At 47.5% G+C, this 25,062-nt stretch overlaps 1 non-coding gene across 1 annotated transcript; it reads right to left on the bottom strand.

Moving 5' to 3' along the window:
* Nucleotides 1–604: 604 nt before the first annotated feature.
* On the bottom strand, nt 605–787 carry LOC141231416 (U2 spliceosomal RNA). The gene has a single exon (XR_012297821.1). It is a non-coding gene; the product is annotated as a U2 spliceosomal RNA (small nuclear RNA).
* Between the last annotated feature and the right edge of the window lie 24,275 nt (nt 788–25,062).

The raw sequence follows: 25,062 nt of genomic DNA, 5'->3' as shown, positions 1-25,062 counted from the left end.
AACAGTTTAACAGAATGCCACAGACTAATCAACCAAACTTTTTGGGTTGGGTTCTCTTTTATAGTCTGCAGGCATTAATTGAAAGAAGTCAGTGTTCCAGCAAAGGGAGACAACGTTTCAGAAAAGGCATTGTAGCAAACCAAAAAAGAAATTTTAAGCGCAGCAGAGTAACCAGCGCACATACCTGTTAGCTCAGGTGAGTTTAAAAGGCTGCTGTTGATAACAAGGGCATTTGCTAAATAGATGGTGTGTGTGCAACAATATACTGAAAGGTCAATTATATTGTGCAGCTTATCTCACCACCTGTAGTTATTTAGGTGAAAGCTCCAAAATGCTTGCCTAATATGTCTGTTTATCCAAAAGGAAGTAAAGAGGGAGAGCTAGAAAGATAGCATTGCGTTACATTACATGGCAATGCAATGCACAGTTGCTGAAGTTGAACCAAAATGAGCTTGTCATCTGGCTTCTGCAACTTTGAACATGAAAAATCCAATGAGGAGAAGAAAAGCAAAGCCAAAGAGTCCATCCCAAAATCCGACAAACAAGCAAAATGAACAAAAAACATTGAATTCAATTCTTTCTGATTTTAGAAACTGCATTAAAGAAGGGGTGCACCGGTCCTGGAGATACTGCAATACCAGGTCAATGCGTGGAGTGGACAGAGCAAGCTCTTTTTCCATCTCCCTGTTCTAAAAATCCATTTAATATATGGTCCCCAGATAGGGGACGTATCAGATATTAAACTGATAAGAACAGATAAGGTTTCAACATAAATTTATTCAGATATAAAAAAGTACAAAAACACATTATTCTTATTTACTGCATTAATAGAGCTCTTTCCACAGACATTATTAGTACAAAATAGTATTCCACATGTAAAAACACCATCTTCTATTCGCTTCGTGTTTACCCACATCTTTGACATCTTTCAAATAATAAATATACATTTCGCTAAAAACCATTCTAATACAATCATTGATGGAAATACAGTCACGTTTGAACAACAAAATATTCCTCACTTTCCACATAGCACTTTTTGCACAATTTATTATACACCAGCATATTTTGGTTTGATGTAAAGTTGGGCAATTAAAAAGTCCGTATAAAACATATTCGTGACAAAAGTCTTTCAGACCACAAACCCATTTCAAAAGCACCCCCAGTCTCCGCCAAAGTTCTTGCGCATAAAAACAGTTCCAAAACAGATGTAAAACCGTCTCATCACTTCCACACGAGTCTCTAGGACATTTTGCCCGCGCCGCCAGGCCTCTCCTGTGCTGAAAGTCTCTAGTTGGGAGGCACTGGTGGACGGACATCCAGGCAAGGTCTTTATGAATATTTGCGAGAAACTTTCCAAACACATTCCTCCAGACTCGCTTGGATCTGCTCCAGGAAAAGTTGATTACTTCAGATACTCTTTCTTCCCTTCTCAGATGAGTTATCAATTTCCTTCGGTCTTGAAGAATATCAGTATCCAAGTCTCTTAATTTATAATTTCTACATACTTTCTCTAAGATGATAAGATGCTTTGGGGGACATAATAAAACAGGCGAAGATAAGGATGGCCGTAGCCATCTCTTAAAAACATAACCACAAGTATATTTTAAAAACAGACTAAAAACACTGTTAGAATTAAGAAGCTTAAAACAGAAACAGAAGAAATTTATATACAAAAACATGCTCAAATCCGGGACATCCTTTCCACCATTTTGATGCCTTTTATACATTTCTGTGCGTTTTACTTTTTCCATCTTCGAGCCCCAAATAAATATAAACATGCAGCGAGTCAGCTTTTTGAGCATTAAGTCGGAGGGAGGGTACACAATTGCAACATATAACATCATTGGCAATAATACAGACTTAATAATTAGAACTTTCCCTTCGATTGACAAACTACGCAAATTCCAAAAGGATAGTTTCTTCACCATTTTCTCCTGGACCTCCCCCCAACTCACAACCCCGTCATTTTCTTTATTAAAAGTAATGCCCAAAATTTTTACTTTATCACACTTCATTTTGACTGCTGGTAGGTCCACTGTATCCCAGGAACCAATTGTCAAACACTCAGTTTTATTAAAATTCAACTTAAAACCTGAAGCCTGACTAAAAAAACTGGTACACCTCACCACCCTCCGGAGGGAAGCAGGATCCGTGCAGATGGCAGTAACATCGTCCATATACCCGAAGACTTTAATTTGGGCCCCCCCTCCACCCGGAACAGGGACCCCACGGATCACTTTATCTTTCCTAATTTGGCATAATAAAGGCTCCATAGCACAAATAAACAGGATCGGGGACAAAGGGCAGCCCTGCTTCACTCCGGATTCCAGCGGTATTTCACCTGTTAAGAAGCCATTAACAGAGATTTGACAATATGAATCTTTATACAAAATCTTAATTAGAGACATGATAAAATCCGGGATCACCATCTTCTTTAAAACACTAAAAAGATACTTGTGCGATACCCTGTCGAACGCCTTCTCAAAGTCCAGCGCCAACAGGGCTAAATTCTGACCACGATCCCTAGTATACCATATTGCATCTCTTATGACATTTAACACCTCCGCAATACTCCTTCCCGGTACACCACAAACTTGTTCTGGTTGTATCAACTTATCAATTATCATTTTAAGCCGGCATGCAATAAATTTGGCTAATACTTTATAATCCATGTTGAGGAGGGTGATAGGCCTCCAATTTGCAAGGTCCTCACGAGCCCCTTTCTTTTTAAAGATCAAGGACACTATTCCCCTCCTCCATCCCTTGGGCAACCGTTTACACTTAAAAACCTCCTTAAAAAGTGCTAAAAGATCATCCTTTAAAATATCCCAGAAAGTCAGATAAAATTCGACGGGGAGACCGTCTGCTCCCGGAGCTTTGCCCTTTGAAAAACTTTTAAAAATGTTAAAAAGTTCCTCTAAGCTAAAATCCCGTATTAAAAACTCCTGATCTGACATTCAACTTAAAATCTAGGACATTAAGAGCATCTTGTAAAAAGGAATCATCCACACTTTTCTCACTAAAAAGGAGTCGGTAAAAATCAAAAGCCACGTTCTTCATGCCCTGTATAGTGGATTCTTCACCTAAACAAGTAATCGCATCTTTCCTCTCCATTGCTTTTTTAAAAAAGAAGCGTGTACATTTTTCATCTTCTTCTAACTGCTTTACCTTTGAATTAAAAATAACCTCTCTCCCCTTCTGCTCCAAAAGTGTATGTATTTCTGCTTTTAGGCTGACAATGTCTTCCTCCACCTCCAACCCAATCTCTTTAAATTTATAAAGTGTCTGCAGCCTAGTATTTAGATTTGAGAAAAATTGTTTTTTCTGTCTTGATTTCTTCCTCCCTGCCGTGATAAAAAAAAGCCTAATTTTATTTTTAATCTTTTCCCACCAAGACAACATTTTTATATAAGGAGGCCTATGTTGTCTCCATTCCTGGTAGGCTGTACAAAAATCCGACCTTATCTGAGGATCCTCCAGCAGATGTGTCCCCAAACGCCACAGTCCTTTGTTTATTCTCTGCTCTCCTTGGTATTCTAACTGTAATTTTAACATTTTGTGATCGGAAAATAAATTAGACATTAGATCAAACATCACCGGCTTAAAATCCACAGATATAAACATAAAATCGATCCTGGAGGCCACTCCCCGACCGGACCATGTAAATCCAGGGTCCGTCGGTGAAAGAGACCTCCAGGCATCGCATAGCTTAAAATCAGTTTGAAAATTTTTTAGCAGAAAACATGACTTATCCAACTTACGGAGAGGGTCCCCTCCTACTCGTTGTTCGCCGACACTAAGGCAGTTGAAATCCCCACCTATCAGGAGGGGAGAAGACCCAACACAAAATACAGGCAAAATTTCAAACAATTGGATGCGCTCTTGCTTGTCGGGAGGAGCATACACATTAATTATGCGAAAACTAAAATTATTAATATGCAAATGTACTAACATTGCCCTGCCTGGTGTAATCTCTGTAACAGAGGAAAACACGATGTTATTACCACGACAGAGCAAACCCACTCCAGCAGACCTATTCACATTTGAGCCGGACCACACTGACGGTCCCGACTTCCAATCCTTTTTAAGCTCGTCATAATTAATTGAGTGTTGTAGTCCACATTCCTGCAATAAACACACATCAAAGTCTAAAGTCTCTAAATATTGAAAAAGAGCAGCCCTGCGAACAGGGCTCTTTAAAGATCTCACATTCAGTGAGAGGCATTTTATGGACGGCATTAAAGTCAAGGTGGGAGGGAGTCATCCAGAATCATCTTGACCTGTTCAGGACTATGATCCAACAGTGCCTCCAAGATCCCTGACTCCGGGGAAAAGGAAATGTTCATTGGATCCGAGGCAGTGACCGGGTATCCAGCTCCTGCTCCCTGCAGCCACAAATCACCGACACCCAAGGAAACATCCGGTGAATCCGGACAGACATCCGCACGCATCTTTTTCCCGCTGGGTTCAGGTAGGTCACTAGTGCAATCTTCTCCCACTACTGCCTCATGGTCTCTCTTCTCGAGGTCGTCACCTAGGGAAAAACACACTGCGTCCTGCTGGCTCGACACTTGAATAGCATCTGGGGCCTTCGCAGCAGGGCCCACCAGTGCCAACATACTGGGGGCACCCTGCTCCAGCACACCAGAAACACACACATCTTCAGGGGCCATCGACACAGAGACACCCTCCCGAACAGAAGAGCATCCCTGCTCCGGTCCCTGGACGGACCGCCCATAGTCCCCTTTTTGCGGGGGCTTCTTCTTTGCCACCTCCACTACAGAGGGGCCAGTAGAGCTTAGCTCAGTCCTGTCAAGGAGATCCTACCCGACGGACACTGAGGGGCGAGCTAGAGATTGTCTTCGCCAGGGACCCCCAGTTGCCTCTGCATATGTCCGTACCTTGGTTCTCTGGGGGCAACTCCGGAATACATGTCCATCCTCCCCGCACAGATTACACTGTTTCTTGTGAGGACAGTCTTTCGTCAAGTGTCCATACTGGCTGCAATTATTACAACGGGCAGCCCTCCTCTCCTGGCAAGCGTCTTGGGTATGCCCCATTGTGCCACAATTCCTACAATACAAGGGCATACCTTGATAGAAGAGGTATCCTCGGCTCTTCCCGATTGTGAAGGTGGAGGGAGGGTGCTGTGTTCCTCCGACTCCCGTTGGATCCTTCTTTAATCGTGCCAGGAACCTCCGCTTCCCACACCAAAAATTAACTGCATTTTTAATTTTTCCTAAAAAGGACACGTCATCGCAATAGCGACGCAAGAAAGTCAAAATATCCAGCACTTCCACAAAAGGGTTAGGGAAGTGAACCACAATCTGGACTTCTTCATAAACAAATAATAAGGAAAAAATCAAACCTTCCATTTCGTCCATGTGGCTATTTTCGTTCACTTTCTGGACCAGTTGTTGGCAGCACCCTTGACTCCTAAAAGTGATGGTGTAGGTACCTTTCGATTCGTTGTCCTGGAAGCAGAAGATGTCCTCTCTACTAAATCCCAGAAGTCCAAGAAGGATGATGTTGCAAACATACTGGATGTTTTTCTCACAGCGAAACTTCTCCAAAACGTCAATTCGCACTGTATTTCTCATCCGGGGTTCACCCGATGCATATGACAGCACAGCCGGCATCTCTTCCAAAAAAAGTACGCCAACTACGGAAAGAAAAAAAAGGCATATGCCTTTTTAGGGGATCACTTCCCGTTGCTCCCGGACTAAGCCTCTCTCCCTATAGCAGCAGGGGGGTGAAGTCCCTCCGAAGAGGAACGATCCCCCCAGGCCGAGAGAGAGGGTACCGGAAGCACCCAGATAGACAACAACCAAACAGACAAGCTGTAAGATCGAAGCCAAAAGGCCGAGAAGCGATAACCAGAATTGGTTTCGAACTACGGAGCCACCCAAGGATCCTGAAGAGTCCATTTGTGGAGATGAGCTCCTGGACTCCCGTTAAGAAGACATGTTGTCAACCTCTAGATCCCTTACATGCCTGCACTTTTCGGCTTGCTGCTGCTGCAATCCACGCGTTTTAGATCTGCATAACTCCACCTCTTTAAACACAGCACCCTCACCCCCTGCTGTTCCCACCCGCCTCAACACCGTTGGAAGGGAGGAGAACCAATTAAGGCGGGGGGTGGGGTGGAACGAGCAGCTGTCTACCCTTAGCAGGAGGGCTGCTGATTACTTACCTCTCCTGCTGCTGCTGGCTGTCCAGCAGCAGACTGAAGGTGGCTGCTGCTGTGCGCAGGTATATAAAGGCTCAGAGCCTATTATGACACGCGCAGCCAGCGTTCCATTGCCACATTCCATCTACTGCAGGCAGGATACCTGGCTGGCTGAATGTCGCTGAGAAGCTCACAGAGACCGCCATAAGCAAGAGAGAAGCACAAGAGGGGGGCTCCGAGGGGGCTCCTACCGGCCGGGCCCCATACTGGAGTCAGGGCAGTCATGCCCTGATGGCGGCCCTGCTGGAGGCTGGAGGGGCCCCCTCTCCCCGCGGACCGGCTGAAAAACCCCAACGGCCCGGTCCTGGTCCGCGGACCGGCGGTTGGGGACCTCTGAACTAATTGACAACTCTGGAGTTGTTTGCACAAAAAACAATGAATGGGAACCGAGCAGAGCTGAGTGGCCAAACTGTGGTATTAGCCCAAAAGTATTGACTGGGTTAGATGCAGAAAAAAATTATTTTGAATTTGCAACCTGGTGGAGGTTAGTATAGATGGACTAATAGAACAAGTCCCACACACTGCTACAAGCCAAAATATTTTTTTTTCAGAGCAAGATGCAGATAAAAATTATTTTGAATTTCCAACCTGGTGTAGGTAAGTATAGATGGACTAATAGAATGATGCTATGCCCAAAAGGTTTTCCTTCACTAGGTGCAGTAAAAAAATTTGCATTCTATACACAGGTGGTGTAGCTTGCAACACAGATAGGCTACTCCACTGACTAACACACACTGCAAGAGGCCAAAAAGGATTTGCTTTGCTAGATTTAGCCAAATGCTGTGAAAAAAACTTGCACAGCACTAGTACAGACCTGCCTGGCAAAAAGTGATAGGAACTGATGTAACCTAGTCCTCAAAAGGACTGCAATCACAACTATTCCCTACTCCCAAGCTATCTGTAGATTTGTGCGAAAATTGGCTTGAAATTAACACAAAGTATAGCGCACACAGCAACAGCAGTGCAGTCTAACACGCAGCTGCAGCAGTGAGAAAATGGTGGTGACGGGGAAAATGGCTGGGTCTTATAGGGCAAGGACATGTGACATACACTGCCAATGACACATGCCCTTGCTTGTGTGAAAAAAAGCAGTTCGCTCCGTGTGTGCGCTGCTGATAGGCTGACAGATTGCACCTCCCTACTGTAAATGCGGGAAAGAGAAAAAAAAAATGGAGATCTTCATTATTTATGCAGAGATCCATCCCCTGCCCCTCCCCCCACCCCACTGTACACTCAAACTGCGTATTAACATTAATTTTCAGCATTACTGAGAAAAAATCCAGTTATGATTTTGGTGCACGAACAGTTATCGAACATAACCTCGAACAGCCGAATTTTTCTCAAATTGTTCGTGTTCGCCGAACGGCTCGAACACCGCCCAAAACAGCTCGAAGTTGAGATTGGCGAACAGTTCGAGTCGAACACCGCTCCTCTCTACTGAAAAGGAGTCAGCCAAGTCCTTGTGGCATAGCTGTGGCCTGGCCATACACTATTTGGCTAGCAGCCATCTCTCCCAACATACAGATGAGTTCTCATGTGTTCTGTGGGGAGGAGGGTAATCGCCTGCCTCTAAGCAATTTGTGCCTAGAGAACAAGGAGCGGGTATTTGAACTGAACATTTGTTAGGGCAGCTAGATTAGCCAGATATTAGCCCACTTTAATCAAACAGAAAACAATGGGACTTGTAATTGTGGTGCCCCTGATGGTTCAGTCACCACAGAGATAGTGCACCTCACCCAGAGGTGTGGAGTCTCCTTCTCTCAGGTGAGGAGTGTTAGAACCTTGCTCTTAGGTTTTTTCCTTTGCTGGTCACATGACCTTGTTGGCCTATATTATCCTGCTCCGCCCTTCTGGCTTTGCTGGACTTCATTGTATAACTACTTTCTAGCTAGCCTGTGCTCTGTATCTAACTCTGTTAGTTTGCTTGGTCTACGGACCTCTATGTTCTATATATTTTGTTTGTTCGTCTGTCTGCTACTATTTCTGTTAGGAGGTGTCCCATTTTCCTCCCAGTCCTTAGTACTTGTAGGGATTCCTTCCCCACATCTATAGGTCTCCGTACAGACTAGCTTAGGACTTTAGCAGGTCTGATCGCAGGATCAGGTTCCCTGTTACATCGTAGGGATTCAGCTGAGTTCTATCGTAGGGACAGATCTCCTCTCTTTCCTTAGCTCTGGTAGCAGAACATAACAGTAAGTCCAGCCTGCAAATTCTCTAAGGAAAGATTTTTCTGTTCCATCATGGTGTCGGTTCAGGATTTGGCTAAACACCTGCAGGGACTCTCTCTGGAGGTGGCCGAGCTCCGTCAGCACGTGAGTAACTGTCCTGGAGCACATTTCTTGGAGCCTAAGGTATGTTTGCTGGATTTATTTTTTGGTGAACACCGAGAATTTTTTTCATTTAAAAATGCTTGCTTATTGTATTTTCGTTTGAGACCCAAGTCCTCTGGGGATGAATCCCAGCGCATAGGGTTCATAATGTCACTTTTGCGCAAAGAGCCTCAGGAGTGGGCCTTTTCTTTGCAACCTAGTGATACATGCTTCAGATCAGTGGATAGTTTTTTTTCTGCTTTGGGACTATTATATGATGATCCTGACCGTGTCGCATCAGCTGAGACTGAGTTGAGACGTTTGAAACAGGGATCAGGTAATGTGGAAAAATATTGTACTCATTTCCGTCGATGGTCTACTCAAACAGGGTGGAACGATTCTGCTCTGAAAAGTCTATTTCTTGCTGGGCTCAATGAAAGGGTTAAAGACCTGCTAATTGCTTATCCTACACCTGAAGATTTGCAACAGGCTATGCAATTAGCTATACGGGTGGATAGGAGACTGCGTGCAAGGGTTAATGAGAGCAAATCCTCTGCTATGTCAGTTTCTGGTTATGAGAATGTGTGTACTAACAGTGGTGAACCGATGGAGATTGGATCGGTGGCACCTCGCTCTCAAGAAAAAGACCGTCGATTTTCTGAAGGCTTGTGTTTCTATTGCGGGAAATCTGGTCATTTGATTAAAGGCTGTGAGCTTCGTATGAAGAAAGAAAAAAAAATGGTCAGTCATGCCCGTATTGCCTGTTTAAATTCCAAGGGTGTATTTTTAGCTGCTTCCACGATTGCTCAGGAAAAATTAATGGAATTTCGGGTGTTTGTTGATTGTGGGTCTACTCTGAATGTAATTGATGGGGGATTCTTGGAAAGACTCCATTTAAAACCCGAACCTTTATCATCCCCCATTGCTGTGGTTTCTGTGGATGGTTCCCCTTTGAAGAATATTACTCTCAAGGTCTGTGAATTTCCTCTCACTATTAATGGTGTTCACCATGAGAAATTGGATTTGGTAGTTTTGAATAACTTGCCTTCTCCAGTAATATTGGGATTGCCCTGGTTAAAATTTCACAATCCTGTACTGGATTGGTCTACCAGTGAAATTAAATCCTGGAGCCATAAATGTTATGACAAGTGTTGTAACGGGCGTATTGCAGCTTTGGATAGGGGAGAATTGCCTGTTCCTATTCAGGATTTTTGGAGAGTTTTTTCTGAGAAGGAATCGCAGGTTTTGCCTCCCCATAGAGACTATGATTGTTCTATTGAATTTGTCCCTGGAGCGACTCTTCCTAAAAGTCGTTTATTTAACCTTACTATTCCTGAGAGGAAGGCTTTGGAGGAATACATACAGACAAGTTTGGCCGCCGGTCACATTAGGCCCTCTAAGTCTCCTGTGGCGGTTGGATTTTTTTTTGTAAAAAAAAAGGACGGCGGTTTACGTCCTTGTCTGGATTTTCTTAAGATTAACAAAATTACTGTACGCAATCCTTACCCACTGCCATTGATTCCTGATCTGTTTAACCAGTTAATGGGGGCCAAGTGGTTCTCTAAAATTGACCTTAAGGGGGCATACAATCTGTTGCGCATGAAGGAGGGTGATGAATGGAAGACTGCTTTTAACACTCCTGTGGGTCATTTTGAGAACCTGGTTATGCCTTTTGGTCTTACTAATGCTCCTGCATTTTTTCAGAATCTTATTAATGACATCCTTAGACCTTTGATCGGCAAAAATGTGGTTGTGTATTTGGATGACATTTTGATTTATTCGCCGGATCTGGAGTCTCATTGGCGGAGCGTACGTGAGGTATTACAGTTATTAATGGACAATTCGCTTTTTGCTAAGCTGGAGAAATGCGAGTTCGCTGTACAGAGAATCAGTTTTTTGGGTTACATTATCTCCAGCGAAGGTTTTGAGATGGACCCGGTTAAAGTTCAAGCTGTACAGGAATGGCCTAGGCCTATTGGTTTGAAATCGATACAGAGGTTTTTGGGTTTCGCCAATTATTACAGAAAATTCATAAAAAAAAATTTTCTAGTATTGTCAAACCTCTGACCGATCTCACCAGGAAAGGTGCTGATGCGGTTCAGTGGTCTTCTGAGGCCATTGAAGCTTTTGTGTATCTCAAGGAGAGGTTCACCTCTGCTCCCATCCTTATGCAGCCTGATGTGACTAAGCAGTTTTTGGTTGAGGTTGATGCTTCCTCTGTGGGGGTTGGCGCAGTATTGTCTCAGGATAACGGGGATGGATTACATCCCTGTGCCTTTTTTTCAAAAAAATTTTCGGAGACTGAACTGAATTACGATATTGGTAAATCGGGAATTTTTGGCTATTAAACTCGCATTTGAACACTGGCGCCACTTCTTGGAAGGTGCGGAATTTCCCGTTCAGGTTCTTACGGATCATAAAAATCTGATATATCTTGATGCTGCCAAGCGCCTGAATGCCCGTCAGGCTAGGTGGGCACTGTTTTTCTCGCGGTTTAATTTCTCCGTTACTTACATCCCTGGTACTAAATGTTAAGGCGGATGCCTTGTCTCGCAGTTTTTCTCCCATAGTCGGTGCTGAGAAAGAGGAGAACATTTTACAAAAAGGTGTTGTGATAGCTGCTTTGGACTCCGTTTTGGAAGATGAGATTCTTAAAGCACAGGAGAATGCCCCATCTAACACTCCTCATGGGAGGTTGTTTGTGCCTGGGACCTTTAGGAGAGATTTGTTTGTTGAGTGTCACGAATCTCGGTTGGCAGGTCATCCCGGAATCTCAGAGACCAAGAGACTGGTGGGTCGCAGTTTTTGGTGGCCTGGATGGCAGAAGGAAGTCATTAAGTGGGTGCGTCAATGTACTATATGTGCTAGATCTAAGTCCTCACATACTCCTGCTGCGGGGTTGCTTTGTCCTTTGGAGGTTCCCAGTGCTCCTTGGACACATTTGGCTATGGACTTTATAACTGACCTTCCCCCCTCTGAGGGTTTTACTGTCATCTGGGTGGTCGTGGACCGTTTTAGCAAGATGTGTCACTTGGTTCCCTTCGTCAAACTGCCCTGCGCTAAAACTCTCGCTAAGGCCTTTGTCAAGGAAATTGTCAGACTTCATGGCGTTCCTACTGACATTGTTTCTGATAGGGGTCCTCAGTTCGTGGCTCGTTTTTGGCGTGCCTTTTGTGACAGGTTGGGAGTTCATTTGTCGTTCTCGTCCGGATATCATCCTGAATCTAATGGCCAGACAGAAAGGAAAAACCAGGATGTTGAGCAGTTCTTGCGTTGTTTTGTGGCAGACAATCAAGAGGGGTGGTCTGAGTTTCTGCCACTTGCTGAATTTGCTCTGAACAATCATACATCTTCTTCTGCTGGTTGTTCGCCTTTTTTTTTGTTGTTCTGGGAGACATCCGTCGTTTGGGTCGTTCTCCAAGTTGGGATCTGCCGTGCCTGAGGAGGAGAATTTTTCCGGTGATTTGGAGAGAGTTTGGACGGATGTGCGTGGTAATCTTCAGGAGGCCAACAGAAAATCTAAAGACTACTTTGATAGGAAACGACAGGAGGTTTTGTTCGCTGTTGGTGACATGGTCTGGTTGTCCTCTAGGAATCTGCGGTTGAGGATTCCTTCTAAGAAATTGGGTCCCAAGTTTGTAGGGCCCTTTAAAGGTGCTCCAGGTTGTCAACCAATCTGCTGTTAGGTTGGAGGTTCCTACCTCCTGGAGAATTAATCCGGTATTTCATGTCTCTCTGTTAAAAAAAGCTGTTGTGTTGGATGGTGACGCCTCTGCCTCTGTTCCTCCGGTGGTGGTGGACGGGGAATATGAAATTTCTCGCATCCTTGACTCTAGACGGTATAGAGGTAGCTTGCAGTATCTTGTGGCCTGGAAAGGTTTCGGACCCGAGGATAACTCTTGGGTGAGGTCAGATGATGTTTCCGCGTCCAGACTTATCAGAGCGTTTCACAGGAGATTTCCTGATAAGCCTGGTCCTAGGGGATCCGGAGGATCCTCTTAGAAGGGGGGGTACTGTTAGAACCTTGCTCTTAGGTTTTTTCCTTTGCTGGTCACATGACCTTGTTGGCCTATATTATCCTGCTCCGCCCTTCTGGCTTTGCTGGACTTCATTGTATAACTACTTTCTAGCTAGCCTGTGCTCTGTATCTAACTCTGTTAGTTTGCTTGGTCTACGGACCTCTATGTTCTATATATTTTGTTTGTTCGTCTGTCTGCTACTATTTCTGTTAGGAGGTGTCCCATTTTCCTCCCAGTCCTTAGTACTTGTAGGGATTCCTTCCCCACATCTATAGGTCTCCGTACAGACTAGCTTAGGACTTTAGCAGGTCTGATCGCAGGATCAGGTTCCCTGTTACATCGTAGGGATTCAGCTGAGTTCTATCGTAGGGACAGATCTCCTCTCTTTCCTTAGCTCTGGTAGCAGAACATAACAAGGAGGGAGTGCTGCCCAGAACCCCAACACCCGCATTCAACACTACACTGCTCCAGGCCGGCTGGAGGGGCAACATGCATGAGCGCAACTGCCGAGCCCTGTCCCAGGCTGGAGTAGGGGGAACCCAGAGGTAGGGGGAACCAGTAGTGGGTGTGGGTGGAGGAAGTAGTTTAAGGGAGCACTATAGTAGTAGGTATATAAAGGGGAGCCATTTTAGGGTGGCAGGAGAGTTCGGTAGAGGAGTCAGTGGAGAACAGTCAGGGATCAGAGTCTCTTTAGGAGCTCTGCTCCACAAGCAGGGCCCAGTGCTAGAGGCCCAGGAGGGGAGCAGAGGAGTAGGCTCCGATCTAAGGAAGGGATCCTAGGGGGTACGGCGAGTGCAGGACGGCACCCGTATGCCCCGCATCTGTCAGAAGACAGGGATCGTAAGCCGCAGGAAGGGGACGGACCCCTGGTCCAGCCGTGTAACTCCAGGTCTTAGCTGGGAGGCTTCTGGCTTATATAGTCAGTTGCTGAAGCCTCATTCTAATCCCCGTGAGGGACAAGCAGGTCCGGGAACTCCAACGTACAGGAGGGGCTTCAGAGCACCCAAATGGGATTGAGAGTGGGAAGCACAGGGCAGGAGGGAGACAGACCCAGTGTGAAGACTGTCTAGCTAGGAACACAGAAAGTGGAGTTCTGTCAGGTGCTCCTAATCTACCTGAGGAAGTGCTGAACCCCTGCCTGGTGAACGCAGCACGACGTGGGGAGGCTGACAACTGTACAGTGCACCAATGGAACTGTCATAAGAAATGTGAGAAAAGACTCGGATGACTGCATCACACTGCCTCCGTCCATTCTTTATCTGCGCCATCTTTCCCTCCCTGCACTACAACGCCCAGTGCAACTTTCACCGCCTTACACTGCCCAGGAGCAATCTCTACCTGTGGAGAGCCACACCATCCCTGCTGCCGTAACATCAGCTCCAGAGGACTGCTCCGCAGCGGCAGCTCCCTTTGGCTGCATTCCACAGGTGGCGTCACAAACACTTTCCCCAGATCCTCCAATATCTTCCCCTTTTTACTGACCGCCCTGGGTCACGGACCGGGCCAGCCACGGTGATATCCCCTATACCGGCATCCATAGGCCCAGCTGCCAGGGGGCGCGTTAGCTCTGGAGTCATGAACAAGATAAGTGACCAACCCGTTATCGGTGGGTGAAGTGTGCCTAAAGAACTGTGTAATGATACTGAATGTGGTGCCCGCCCCAGAAGAACGGGCGCCATTATGTGCGTGATCAAAGACAACAGTATGGAACCTCCCATCGTGGGCCAGGTCCCAGAATGGCGCCAAAAGCATACCCTGCCCCTTGCAACTGTGACTGTCCGCATAGATGTGTCCGTCAAGGCAGGGAGGCCGTCACAAGGAGTGACCGACAGCAGATTGCCATGGGACCGCCCCCGAAAGAGGAGGAGGAGGAGGAAAGAAGGAATGGAGACAGGGTGTGGTCTTAACCAGTCTAGACAGACCGCACCCGGCAGACAACATGGACGGAAGTCAGGATCAAGCCTCCGCCTCTGGCCTGCTGCCGTGGCAAGCGACCCCCCTCACCCTGGAGGGAGAAGCCAGTAAGTTATCCCCGGAGGACGCGGAGTTCCTCCAGAGTGAGATTCTGGAGCTGAGCCAACAAGTGGACCGGGCCCAGCAAGCAGCAGTTACCAAGTGGAGGAGCGAGCTGTTGGAGAAGTTTGCAGCACGGTGTAGAGCAGCACAGGATGCCAGCAGCGGCAACCCAGCGGAACCCGCTGAATACCAGGAGGCCGTGTGCAGCACAGGAGCAGGTGGGAAGAAATCCCCTGTCCCGGGCGCTGCAAGCGCCGACCTGCTCCTGGGCTTCCTACACCAACACTCTCCGTACCCCGCCATGCCCTCCCTGGAGCAGCTGCTCAGCCCGGAACCTCCACCCCCGGGCACTGACTGAGGACCTTCCACTTGTTGCCCTCCCGGAACCTCCACTCCCGGGCACTGAAGTCAGGAACCTTCTGCTGGGTTCCCTCGCGGAGCCTCCACCTCCGGCACCTGAGTGGGTGTACGGCGCGCCAGGCTTCGATTGGTCCACCCGGTTTGAGGACCAGCAGCCGTGCACGCTAGTGTTGATCGAGCACTAAAATGCTCGGGTGCTCAAATCTCGGGCCGAGCTCGCCGTGATACTCGGGTGCTCGACCCGAGCAACGAGCCCAATGTTAGTCTATGGGAGACCTGAGCATTTTTGGCGCGGCACTGACGGCAGTCTTTTAAAACATTCAAAAATGAAACTGAAACTGCTTTACTGTGAAATATGTTAAGGAACTTCCTTTCCAGGGTAAAGACTTGTGTATAAGGTAAAATAAATAACCCCCCCCAAAAAATACTCCTCCACACCTTGGGCTATGTTAACAAGTAGCATTTTTTAGACGTTTTTGCACTTTTGTATTGCTTTCAACCGTGACAAATGCATTCACCGGGAAATGTCATTTTAACATTTTACAACCTTATCTGACCATGTGCTGTGTGACACATGCATACAGTGCTGAAAATACATGGGAACAGCATGGGGAATACCCCTGGAAGCATCTCTGACACCCAGGTCACTGCCTAAAAGTGTGCCCATCAGAAATGATCCTTGCCGCGTCAGAAGATGCAGACTAGCAACTATCCCCGTGCAAGTTCTTGTCCCAGGGTATTGTTCAATTGTACCTCCCCCATTCCTTGCAATGCAAGCGCAAGTATGCAGTCTGCCACCCACCCACCCCCAGGCTGCAATACCATACTGCTTGCTTGATTTCACTTGAAATTGGGCCTTTTAGGCATATGGAGGCGAAATCTGGCCACCACGTCATGGCTGCGTTGGCGGCCTGGAATCCATACTCAGTCCCCAGCCGCCAGGTAGCCGGGCATCCACACTGGGTCCCCAGCCGCCCCGCGGCCGGGTGTCCACACACGGTCCCCAGCCGCCTGGGGGCAGCCGGGTGTCCATAAACGTTCCCCAGCCGCCCCTATTTCTCCTGTCAACTTCCCCCCACACACTTTTCTTAGCCCAGCCTGCTTTAGGGCAGCATTGGACTAGACCACCAGAGAACCAGACTCCTCTGGTAGGCCCTGGCTTCTCCATCAGGGGAGTTGAGAGTGCCAAGGTGAGGAGCAGGATGATGATGAAAGTTAGCATCTGCTTTGTTTTCTTGGAATGCAAGCATAAGTGTGCAGCCTGCCACCCACCCACCCCCAGGCTGCAATGCCATACTGCTAGCTTGCACTTGAAATGGGGCCTTTTAGTTTGGAGGAGGCCGAAGCTGGCCACTACCTCATGGCTGCTTCGGCAGCGAGGTATTCAAACTCAGTCCCCAGCCGCCCCTATTTTTCCCTCTGTGCCTTATACATAAGATTAAGCGCGTATACCAAAACATTACCTGTGCCCTCCCCAGTGCATTTAGTGGGAAGGACAGCCTATTCCGCTGTAGTGTGTGCATGCCAAACCCCTGTTCATGGTACATGCGAAGATGCCTCCCACCCTGCACCTGTCGTTGCAGACTTGCAACTATACCCGTTCAAGTCCTTGTCCCAGGGCAGTGTTCAATTGTACCTCTCCCATTCCTTGCAATGCAAGCGCAAGTATGCAACCTGCCACCCACCCACCCCCCCAGGCTGCAATACCATACTGCTTGCTTGCATAAACGGTCCCCAGCCGCCCCTATTTCTCCTGTCAACTTCCCCCCACACACTTTTCTTAGCCCGGCCTGCTTTAGGGCAGCATTGGACGAGACCACCAGAGAGCCAGACTCCTCTGGTGGGCCCTGGCTTCTCCATCAGGGGAGTTGAGAGTGCCAAGGTGAGGACCATGATGATGATGATACAAGTTAGCATCTGCTTTGTTTTCTTGGAATGCAAGCGCATGTATGTAGTAGCGGCTAGGCCTGAGGTGGTCAGCGTTTTGGCGCATATCCTACCTCCTCCGAGGATTTCTGGATGTTTTCCTGCTACTATAACAGTTCTATGACTCCCATTAAAACAAAGCTTCAGGTGATAAATGATGGATGAGGTAGTGGCAAAGGAGAAGGAGCAGGAGGAACAGGGACCATTCACATCAATATCAGGCCAGTCAACCACATATGTCTTGTAGGATATGTTTCTGTAACAAAAAGGAGCAGTTCGGCTACACAGTTATAGGGCATACAGTGAGTGCAATGCCTACCAAAAATTTTGAGGCACTCCAATGCCCCTTGGAAATGACATGGAGGTCAGAGGGCCTTAACTAAACAGTTTTTTCCATTTATACCAACTGGGTCTCCTGTACACTGTTAGCCTAAGCAGTGAATGGAAGGCTTTCCAAAAATTATGAGGAACTTGCAATGCCCCTTACAAGAGCCATGCAGCACAGCATATTACAAACATAAGTCCCATTATTGGGGAGTGGGTCTCCCATAGTATTTGCTTATGCCTTCCAAGCAAAAGCTTCAAAAAATTAGGAGGAAATGCAGAGCCCGTTCAAAGACTCGTGGAGGTCCCAGTAGCTTAACAAGACGGTTTTAATGCCCCTTACAAGAGACGTGGAGGTCAGAGTGGTATAACAAGACGCTGTTAATGCCCCTCAGAAGAGACGTGGAGGTTAGAGTGGTATAACAAGATGCTTTTAATGCCCCTTACAAGAGCCAGACAGTACAGCATCTTAAAAATAGTATTCCCATTATTGGGGAGTGGGTCTCCCACAGTCTTTGCTTATGCCTTCCAAGCAAAAGCTGACAAAAATAAGGACGGAGGAACTTTCAATAATGGCAACACGGACCACGGTCACCCTGGTGGTATAGTGGTGGTGGAGGCTGAGGATAAGGAGAGCATAAAACAGCCGAAATGAGGAAGCGTATACCCATGTGTGGGTGTGAAGTGGTGCATGGGAATACACCTCCCGAAATAACACCATGGATTTGACTTTATGTTACTCTGCTGTCATTTGGTGGTGATGAGAAGTCTGGCCCAATCTTGTTCATTTTGATAAGGGTCAGCTTGTCAGCATTGTTAGTTGACAGGAGAGTGTGCTCAGTTATAATTCCCCCAGCGGCACTAAAAACAAGCTCCAATAACATGCTAGCGGCAGGGCAGGCCAGTACCTCCAAGGCGTACAGAGCGAGTTCATTCCAAGTGTCCAGCTTGGATACCCAATAATTAAAAGGCACGAAGGACGCTGGTACGGTCGGCAAGGTACTCCCTCACCATCTTTTGAAACTTTCCACTCCTTGTGAGAGTACCCCACGCCTCAGGGTCTGAGAAAACTGTCCCAGAACGTTGACAGTGTTCCCCTGCCTCTACTAGATTGGAGTTGCCTCTCTCGCTTGTACGCTTTGGTTGGTCAACGAACTGTGACCTCTGCCGCTAGCGTGTTCAGATGGGAATTTTTTTTTTTTTTTTTTAACAGTTCTGCAGCAAGGGCCTTCTGGTACAGGCCCATTTTTGTAGACCTCTCCACCTCAGAAATAAGACAGTGAAAGTTCTCCTTGTAGCGGGGGTCTACAAGTGTCACCAACCAGTAATGACTGTCACCCAACATTTTGACAACGCGAGGGTCACAGTTAAGGCAGCGCAACATAAAGTCAGCCATGCGTGCTAGACTGGTAATGGGCAAGATTTCCTTGTCCTCACCAAGATGACGACGGACCATGCTCTCCTCCTCCCCCCTGTCCTCAGGCCACCCACGCTGAACCAACGGTATAACACTTGTACAGGTACTACCATCTACAGCGCTTGATAGCAGCTCCTGTTCCTCCTCTCCCTCTGTCCCCCAATGCACGTTGGGATGAGATGAGGCTGGGCTGTGTGTAATCGCCCACTACGGCTTCTTGATCCATCTCATCATACTCTGGCTGCAATGCCTCCTCTTTAATTCTCTGCAGAGAGCGTTGCAAAAGACAGACAAGTGGGATGCTGACACTAATGATGGCGTCATCGCCACTCACCATCTTGGTGGCCTCCTCAAAGTTTGTCAGGATGGTACATATGTCAGACATCCAGGTCCACTCCTGAGGTCTTATGTGTGGAGTCTGACCTGAACATCGACGGCCTTGTTGTATCTGGTACACCACAACTGCTCTCTTCTGCTCACAAATCCTTTGCAACATGTGGAGGGTAGAGTTCCAACGTGTGGGGACATCACACACCAGTCGGTGTGCTGGAAGCTGCAAACGCTGCTGCAACACAGCAAGGGCGGCGGAAGCTGTAGCAGACTTGCGAAAATGAGCTGACAGGCGGCGTACTTTCACGAGCAGATCTGGCAACTCGGGGTATGATTTAAGAAACCGCTGAACCACGAGGTTAAGCACATGAGCCAGGCATGGTACGTGTGTGATCTCACCTCAGAGCCGCCACCAGGTTACGGCCATTGTCACACACGACCATGCCGGGATGTAGGTTCAGCAGTCTCAGCCACAGATCTGCCTGCTCTTTCACAGCTGTCCACAACTCACAAGCAGTGTGAGGTTTATCACCTGAGCTTATGAGTTTCAGCACAGCCTGTTGCCACTTGGCGGAGGCAGTACTGCAGTGCTTCCAGCTTGTAACTGATGTGGTGATATCTGAGATGGAGATGGAGGCTGAACAGAAGGAGGAGATGGAGATGGAGATGGAGGCTGAACAGGAGGAGGAGATGGAGATGGAGGCTGAACAGGAGGAGGAGATGGAGATGGAGGCTGAACAGGAGGAGGAGGAGGAGGAGAAGTAGGAGGAGGCGGAGATGGAGGAGGAGGCTGAACAGGAGGAGGAGATGGAGATGGAGGAGGAGGCTGAACAGGAGGAGGAGATGGAGGAGGAGATGGAGGAGGAGGCTGAACAGGAGGAGGAGATGGAGGAGGAGGCTGAACAGGAGGAGGAGATGGAGGAGGAGGAGATGGAGGAGGAGGCGGCTGAACAGGAGGAGGAGATGGAGATGGAGGAGATGGAGGAGGAGGCTGAACAGGAGGAGGAGATGGAGATGGAGGAGGAGATGGAGGCGGAGATGGAGGAGGAGATGGAGGCGGAGGAGGAGCTATACACTATGGGGGCAACTATGACTGACATAGGGCCCGCAATCCTCGGTGTGGGGAGGATGTGTTCCGTCCCAAGGTCCGACTGGGTCCCAGCTTCCACTATGTTTACCCAGTGTGCCGTCAGAGAGATGTACTGTCCCTGGCCACAAGCACTTGTTCATGTGTCTGTTGTCAGGTGGACTCTCCCAGTAACTGCGTTGTTGAGGGCACGGCAGATGCTTTGGGACACGCGCTTGTGTAGTGCGGGGATGGCACACCGGGCAAAATAGTGTCGGCTGGGGACCGAGTACCGAGGGACGGCCACCGCCATAAGATTGCGGAAGGATTCCGTCTCCACCAGCCTAAAAGGCAGCATTTCCAACGCAAGCAGTCGTGAAATGTGCGAATTTAGGACTGTGGCCTGTGGGGCGTTAGCTGCGAATTTCCGCTTTCGTTCAAAGGTCTGGGATATGGACAACTGAACGGTGCGGTGGGACGTGGACGTGGATGCTGTTTCTTGAGAAACTGCCATAACAAGTGAAGACTGAGAGGAGGGGGAATCTTTACATGCAGTATGGACAAGGGATTGCCTTGCACACACAACAGTAGAAGAAGCAGTGGTGACACCCGCTGACACTGGTCGTGGACCCTGGGTTTCGCCCCACAAAGTCGGGTGCTTTGCTGCCATGTGCCTGATCATGCTGGTGGTGGTCAGGCTGGTAGTTTTGTCACCCCTGCTGATGCTGGCATGGCAGGTGGAACATATGACCTTTTTGGGGCTATCAGCAGAGTCTTTAAAAAAATTCCAGACTCTGGAAGACCTACCGCTTGTACTGGCAACGTCCCTCGTGTTGGTGTTACGGGGAACGGTTGCCTGCCTTCTGTCTGCGGCCACCACACTGCTTCTTCCTGCCTGTTGAGGTACTCTGCCTCCCTCCTCCTGTGTGCTGCTGGCCTCACTCTGCATGTCCTCCTGCCACGTTGGGTCAGTTACTAGATCATCCACCACCTCCTCCTCTTCCACTTGCGCACCACGATGCTCCTCCTCACTTCCTGGCAATTGTGTCTCGCCATCGTCCACCTCTTGTGACAAATTGGCAGCGTCGACTTCCTCTGGCCGTGGCTGTTCAAATATTTGGGCATCGCTACATGGGATCTCCTCTTCCACCACAAGCGTATCAGGTGAGGGGCACAAATATGGAAATGGACCAGTGAACAGCTCTTCAGAGTGTCCAAGTGTGGGATCAATTGCTGTCTGACGACACTCAGCATGGTGGGAGGAAGGAGCATCAGGGTGAGGAGGAGTATGCGGTCGAGACTCACGGCTACTAAGAGCTGACCGTGTGGAAGACAGAGCGGAGGTGGTGGTGCCCATGTAACTGGAAGTATTATCTGCTATCCAATTAATAACCTGTGCACACTGATCAGTTCTCAATACTGGTGTTGTTCTGTGCTTCATTAATAATTCGGTCAAGAAGTGGGAGCGAGAAGATGTGGCGTTGGTTGTGGCACGTTTTCACCTTGGCCACGGCCCCGTCCTCTGCACGAACCATCACCAGAACGTCCAGTTCCACGTCCCTTGCCACGCGCCTTGCCCATTGTAAAGGAAGTAAAATAGCTTACACTCACACTATCAATGGAAAAAGGGTAATAAAAAGTAGATTAGATCCGTGGAAGAGGAAAACCACAGTTCTATTTCTCTGGCCTACACCCAACTCTTTTAAACAATCTGAACAATCAGGGAGAAACTATTACTGTTTTTCTTTACGTAAAAACTACTAAAACCTGAATAATAGAGATTTTTTACCGTGGGATGGCAAAACCACAGTTATTGTTTACTGGGGTATACCAGACTTTTTTAAATAGATATAATTGCGGCTGAACAGTGAGCGACACACTCAAACCATGTTTTTTTTTTAGATACAAATGGGCCAAAGTGGATAATACAGAGGTTTGAACCGTGGAAGTGCAAAACACTTCTGTTTCTCTAGCCTACACCTGACTATTTTCAACAGATATATTTGTGTCTGAAAAATCAGACACGCTTTTTTTTTGGGGGGGGGGGGGGGGGGGGACAAAAGGTTAATAAGACGGGTATTTGTACAGTGTGAAGGAGGAAAAAAAAAAAAAAAAGGATTTTTCCTGTCCCCTGAGACCTGGAGCTAAGTCCAGCAATTTCAGCAACAGGAGCACACAGGACTGTAATGCAGCGTTTGCTGGTAGAACCATTGTGTCTCCTATACAGCCTGCCTGCCTGGTATCTGGGATGGATATTAGTCCTGAGAAGGACTGTTTGTTTGCTTTTGCAGGCTTTACAGACCCTACACTAACTATTTCGCAGTTTATATCTCTCCCTAAATCAGCAGCGCTGTCTCTACACTGTCTGATCCGGAGCGACTGTGTCCAAGATGGCGGCGCCCGGTTTTAAATACTCGAGGTGACGCTGTGCGGCCAACCAATCACTGTAATGCCCACAAACAACATGGCTGCGGCATTACAGTGACTGGCTGGCAATCCCTGCATGTTCATTGGCTCTGTAAAGAGCGCCAAACATACAGGGCGGAGACCCGAGCTCCCGCCCGAGTAACCCGGAAATGCTCGGTGCTCGCCGAACATCCCGAGTAGTGAGATGCTCGGGCGAGTACTGAGCAGTGTCGAGCATGCTCGCTCAACACTAAAAATGACCTCTTGAACAAATTGAAGTTCAATAACAATAGGACAAATTTCATCAGAATTTCTTCCTTTGTTTTTATATTATAAAATACTCATCTGAAGACTTAATAATACAGATACATCGATACAATCAGAATAAAAATCATCCCAATTTCTATTATGGACATATTGATACGATCAAATGAAATGAACTTTGAGGAAATAGACGTCCGCAAGCGTTTGCTGGTGCGGAAGCAGTGACATAGCCAGATGGCATTTGTCACGATGAAAGGAAGTTCTGCATCGATGTAAGTGTAGGTGGGACGAGGCAGCACATGAAACAGGCAGACCTGTCTGTAAACCAAACAAATGACAAACTACGAACAAACACTATTAACAACTCATATCGCAACAAACTCGTAGAGACTACATTATAAGATGCAATGCAATATACCAGTCTCCTTCCCTAGATATAAAAGACATATTAATACTGTGAGATCGCAGTGCAGCCAAGACATCTCTGTGAGAAAAAGATCCTACTGGAAGAATGAGACGAGTCCCTGCATGATTATATGATCGCAACATGATACGCCTGCAACGCACCTGAGTCACTCGATTGGATGACAGAAGGGGGGGTGCACAAGAGGGGGCACCAACTTTCCTATAAAGTCACGCTGGTTTAGCCGCCAGACGCTGCCGGCAACCCTGCCGATAAGTTTATTACAAAACCATCGTACTATCAAACCAAAAAAGATCATAGACTGTGAGCCCCTGATGACCATGAGAGTCTCATATAAGAATGATGAAACGCGTAGGGCTGAGCATTTCTATAGAAAGTCCTACAAGAGATGATTAGCCAGGCTACCTCAATATAAAGCTCCTAGATCAGGAGAAACAAGCACCGCACCGGTATATGACGGCAGCACTATAAAGCCGTTCTGAAGAGAATAGCACAGGACATGGTAAAATGAAGATTATTAATGCCATTATCAGACTGCAGACTCACAATGAGGAGAAATGAGATGTCATGATTTCTAATAGCCAGAGGCCAAATTGAAAAGGGAGTTATACATATAAATAAAGAGATACCCCTAGGAATTTTGACTAATCCCTGGCCTCCCAACAAGACAATATATATAAATGGTTAGCCGGTGAGATAAATTAAAACCATTCACAATAGTCCTATGTTTAGGATAATTTTAGGAAATTTGTGACGGATTTTGGACACTTAAAATCTTTTTAAAATATTGAATAAAGGTTATTTTTTATATTTTACTCCCATTGGATTTGACTGTGAAATACTGCAGAATTATCTTGGAGCATATTTATACTACACTGCTCAAAAAAATAAAGGAGACACTCAAATAACACCTCCTAGATCTGAATGAATGAAATATTCTCATTGAATACTTAGTTCTGTACAAAGTTGAATGTGCTGACAACAAAATCACACAAAATTCATCAATGGAAATCAAATTTATTAACCAATAGAGGCCTGGATATGGAGTCACCCCCAAAATTAAAGTGGAAAAACACACTACAGGCTGATCCAACTTTGATGTAATGTCCTTAAAACAAGTCAAAATGAGGCTCAGTATTGTGTGTGGCCTCCACGTGCCTGTATGACCTCCCTACAACGCCTGGGCATGCTACTGATGAGGTTGCGGATGGTCTCCTGTGGGATCTCCTCCCAGACCTGGACTAAAGCATCCTCCAACTCCTGGACAGTCTGTGGTGCAACGTGACGTTGGTGGATGGAGCCAGACATGATGTCCCAGATGTGCTCAATCTGATTCCGGTCTGGGGAATGAGCGGGCCAGTCCATAGCTTCAATGCCTTCATCTTGCAGGAACTGCTGACACTCCAGCCACATGAGGTCTGGCATTGTCCTGCATTAGGTTTCACCCAGGGCACCAGCATAAGGTCTCACAAGGGGTCTGAGGATCTCATCTCGGTACCTAATGGCGGTCAGGCTACCTCTGGCGAGCACATGGAGAGCTGGTAGGTCCTTTCACAAGCATTTTGGTCGTACTATCACTTCTGGTTGGCCTGGGCTCGCGTCATTGTCGTGCACCAGCTGTGCCAAGGCCTGCATTTTGTCATGGAAGCGTAAGACATTCAATGACTGACACTCCAGGGGAGGCCAAGTCCCCTTCCCAGACCTCCTTCACCAGAGCCAGGCGCCCCGCGCACGCCAGTCGTACAGGAGCTCAAAAGGGAGAACCCCGTTGAGGCCCGTGGAACCTCCCGGTAGGCAAGGAGCAGGTGTGGGAGGTACCGCGCCCAGTCGTGCCCCTAGGAGTCAACCAACATCTTAAGCATCTGCTTCAGAGTGCCAGTTCGCACAGGCCATTGGTCTGTGGGTGGTATGGGCTGGTCACCAGATTTTGCACCTGTATTTGCTTACAGAGGGTCTCCATCAGCTGCGACAT

Source organism: Phyllobates terribilis, unplaced genomic scaffold, assembly GCF_046119375.1.
Source record: "Phyllobates terribilis strain yellow unplaced genomic scaffold, ASM4611937v1 Scaffold_505__1_contigs__length_1300667, whole genome shotgun sequence".
NCBI classification, from domain to species: Eukaryota; Metazoa; Chordata; class Amphibia; order Anura; family Dendrobatidae; genus Phyllobates; species Phyllobates terribilis.
Note: the sequence above shows the minus strand (reverse complement) of the source record. Positions and strands in the feature narration are given on the sequence as shown.